We start from the raw sequence: 5,000 nt of genomic DNA on the forward strand, positions 1-5,000 counted from the left end.
GTTCATTTAAATTGATGGGGTGGCCATGGGGTCTCCTTTAGGCCCAAGGTTAGCAAACATTGTTGTTGGCTATCAAGAAATGCAGAAGCTGACCAAGTTGCAGGTATCTCAACCCCCCATCTTATACTACAGAAATGTGGATGACATATTTTGCCTGTTTGAATCTCATGAAGTCTGTGACCACTTCTTGAATAAATTGAATTCTCTTCATTGTGTGTGTGTGTAAAAACTGTATATATATGTATATATATATATATATATATATATATATATATATATATATATATATCTATCTATATATCTATATATATATATCTATCTATATATATATATATATCTATATATATATATATATAGATATATATATATATATATATATATATATATATATATCTATATATATATATATATATATATATATCTATATATATATATATATATATATATATATATATATATATATATATATATATATATATATATATATCTATATATCTATATATCTATATATATATATCTATATATATATATATATATATATATCTATATATATATCTATATATATATATATATATATATATATATATATATATATATATATATATATATCTACATATATACATATATATATATATATATATATATATATATATATATCTATATATTTATATCTATATATATATATATATATATATATATATATATCTATATATATATATATCTATATATCTATCTATATATATATATCTATATATCTATATATATATATCTATATATATATATATATATATATATATATATATATATATATATATATATATATATATATCTATATCTTCTTCTTCTTCTTTCGGCTGCTCCCGTGAGGGGTCGCCACAGCGGATCATCCGTATGATCCGCATAGTGATTTGGCACATGTTTTACACCGGATGCCCTTCCTGACGCAACCCTGGTCGCCTCTTACAACACAGGGATATGGTACACCTATTTTAACCGGGGTATACACCGGCCCAGTATACTGGTACTCATTTCGCCGACCTCGGAAGGATGACAGGCTGAGTCAACCCCCTGGTGTATTAATTCAGTGGCCCAACGGGGCTTGAACTCAGGAGAATGAAATCGGGAAGAGGTTGCTCCAACTGGATAAATGTGGTGAACTGCCAAGGAAATATTACAAGAGGATCAAGCCGGTAGATGTACATATATATGTATATATATACATATAGATACATAAATATATATATATATATATATACTGTATATGTATATCTATATATATATATATATATATATATATATATATATATATATATATATATATATACAATATATATATATATATATATATATATATATATATATATATATATATATACATATACAGTATATATATATATATATTTATGTATCTATATGTATATATATATACATACACATACATTGAACCATGTGGAGTGTGAAGATTCAAATATGTCTGTTGATAATTTATTTCAAAACTTTTTGTTCGAGTTTTGTGACCGATTCACGGACTATAACTAAACTTGTCGTTTTTCTCTGTGATATTAAACAAGGTATTGTAAGTTTCCAGAGACAATAAATAATGCCTCATATTTTTTTGTTGGGTCAAGTTAAAGTGGGTAAGGCAATGAAGCCGTGTGATCACTCGTCGTGAAATTAAAACTAAGATTGTGCTTCTCATTTATAAGTTTAAAAAAGTCTGTACATAACTATTATAAATCTCGTTTTTTATTCTCTGAAACACCACACTTGTTAAATAATCTTCAAAAGAAGATGATACAAATCATTTTTCGTCCAACATTCAGTGGTAGTAACTCTACCATTATCTTATCTATAAATATATATTTATAAATATATGTTGTTGTTGTTCGTCTTTCGGCTGCTCCCGTTAGCGGTCGCCACAGCGGATCATCCGTTATGAGCTGCATACTGATTTGGCACAGGTTTTACGCCGGATGCCCTTCCTGACGCAACCCTGGTCGCCTCTTATGTCACAGGGATAAGGATTGGGTTTCGCCATGATTCCGGGCTGCCCTACACCCTCTCATAGCGCGGCACAGTGCAGAGCTCCCATCCTCAAGCGATCCTCCAATCCAAGCTTCCGAGTAGCCGGATTACAGGCGCACGCCACTATGCCCGGTTTGTATACCGGTATACAATTGTATTCCGGTTTGTATACCGGTTTATGCATATAATGTGTGTGTATATATATATATATATATATATATATATATATATATATATATATATATATATATATATATATATATATATATATATATATATATATAAAACGTTCTTTATCATCTTTCAACAACAAAAAAATAATTCTCATTGGCATCTACAATGGATGATATTTTACATTTTCATCGTGAGAGAGAATTAAACTCATTTAACATAGGATAAAATATCTTTGTACTGACAATTATTAATTATTTTCATATTCATTAATTGGTCTAAAATGGCTGATGCTTCGTTAAAACAATTGTTGTTTCCAGCCTTTTTACGACCTTATAACAATGACAGTCTATTAACTAATTGTGATGGGTCATTTGGAAGAAAACTAACACCTGAACTCAGCCTACTTAAAGCCTTAATAATATGTTTCTCCTTGTCATTCCTCTTTTTTCTTCCAGCAACATAAACCCCATAATCCAGTGAGTTTTGTAAATCAATATATCAACTCTGTCATCTTCATTTTCCACATTCAATGGTTCACTAAAATAATATGAAACTTGATTATTGGCTAAAATTTAATGTCCATCTTTAGTAAGACGAAACATTAATCTAGGAGTAAATTTAACAGGTGGTCGGACAGAACCTGAGAACCTCAATTCATCATTGTATATCAATACATGTTCTTTAACAAGATAAAATATTGCTGGTTGTTCTGTTGGTATGAGTCCTGCTTTGGTTTTTGAATCCTCTGAATATTCATTGTTTTGGAGAGCATTCACAACATAATCAGCGGATTGATTTATGTCTTCCAGTTGTTGAAATAATCCTTCATCATCATATTCTAATTCTCTTATATCTTCTCATTCTTCCTCTGTCATTTGACTAAAATCTTTTATCATTTGAAGTTTTTTTTAGGGGTGTATTCCATCATCAGAACTTGTTGGGAAGTTTGTAAAAGTGATTTGAAAAAAATTCTCTTGTTTTCTTTCAAACACTTTTTCACCCGTTAGTTTCTGTCTGTGTTTCTTCTTTATGTCTTCCTATTGTTTTACAACTTTTGAAACTAACTCTTAATGCTCTTTAAACCTTCTTGCTCATTCTTTCGCATCCATTTATTTTTTTTAAAATATCATTTTGTATCTCATTTGGTTTCACAACAATATATTCATATCTTCCAGTCATGTGTTTCATATACTCCTCAAATTTCTTTTTACTGCATAATACAGAACAACTGTCTCTCCAAAAATTATTTATATCTATCGAATTTAACTTGAATAAAATAAAAGTATTAGCATTATTTATTATCGAGCAACGAGGGAGTTGAAAGTCTGATTGACGAAGACAAATACAATTACAAGAAAAATGTCTCCCTCTTGTGTAGTTGCTATCCATAACCGTTTGATTTCTCTCATTAACACAATCAAAGATGACGAGATTCTTTTTGGATTTATCAAAATTTTGGGGTGAAGGTATATCATCTGTATTATCACTACGGTTACAAGTTATTGGTTTTGATTTATTTTTACATTTCTGTGTCACAAAATAGTTGTATTATATCTTCAATGTTATAATCATTAAGTTTGTTTTAAAGTTTAAATACACCAATTATGTCTTCATTTTGAAAACCTGCATTAAAACCTTGCGAGAGTAGTTGATACTCGCGTTGAAAACTTGATATTGGGTAAATTATTAAATTATCAAAATTAAAAAAAAGTTGGGAGTAAGGAGCATCTTTAAAAGCAAGCAGGCTTTTCCATGTGCACATGAACCAACAATTAAGACATCTTAATTAATTTGGAAGATTTTTATGGTTGTTAAATTTTATCTTATTTTCCCAAACGGGGAAAAAAAAATCATTCACTTATATATTTAGAAAATTAATTAATTAAATTTCTGGAGGCTTTTTTAGAAACTATGTTTTATCCTGAGTTCAGGTTTAATTTCAAGATAATGCATTATTGTTTTTTTGTTCAGTCACGTGTCAATATTTCCCTGAAAATGACAATCATGAATAATAAAGAACATCAATCCATCAAACATTAAGATCATTTGTTCAGTCTCTTCTCTTGTAAAAAAAGGTGCATCATCACCCTCATATTTGACATTAATGTCTCTGATTAATCTTGTAAAATAATTCATTTTTGGTGTAATTTTGAAACAGCTATGTTCCTTTACACATATATATATATATTTTTTTAATTAATTAAAAGTGAATCACAGAATATACATTGTTTATAGGCTTTTGACTGTTTAATCCCACTCGATCACACGCAAGACAATTCTCAAATTTGTCATGTGGAGAATCGGGGAATTCAAGACGCTCAAGATCTGGTATACTATTCATATTTATACAGTATGTTTTCACTTGAAATAAAATGAATCTTCAGGATGATCTTCGGTACTTTAATTGGTGCTTTCACAATAATTTATGAAATTACTTTCATAACAATCGTTTGAACACAAACTCTCGAGATCATAACTGTCTTCTGTTCCAACAGATACTATCATCACTATCATAATCCCCAAAATATTCACTTGAATAACGACTCATATTTAATTAGTAGAAAAAAACATTACCATCTATATCCACATACTTTTTTCATTAACAGATTCAACGACCATATTTTTTATATTAAAGGTAATTTTAAAATGGTCCTTAACTACGACTGAACAAAATGTCATTTCACCTGACATATTAACATCCTTTATTTCATCAAGATGTACATCTTAAGAGTTGTTTTAAAAAAGTACAAATTTCTCCTCGCTTATTGCTGATGGTCTTATCTTTTCTTTCCAAAGCTTCA

At 28.7% G+C, this 5,000-nt stretch overlaps 1 protein-coding gene and 1 pseudogene across 13 annotated transcripts in view; both read right to left on the minus strand.

Moving 5' to 3' along the window:
• LOC147020022 (neurexin-1-like) overlaps positions 1-5,000 on the minus strand; it is a 1,432,118-nt gene that overhangs the window by 1,175,037 nt on the left and 252,081 nt on the right. The window lies entirely within an intron of this gene.
• Positions 2,385-3,308, minus strand: LOC147020025 (uncharacterized; annotated as a pseudogene).

This window comes from Eptatretus burgeri, chromosome 9 (assembly GCF_056783735.1).
Source record: "Eptatretus burgeri isolate ZD-2024b chromosome 9, Ebu_testis_v1, whole genome shotgun sequence".
Lineage (NCBI taxonomy): Eukaryota > Metazoa > Chordata > Myxini > Myxiniformes > Myxinidae > Eptatretus > Eptatretus burgeri.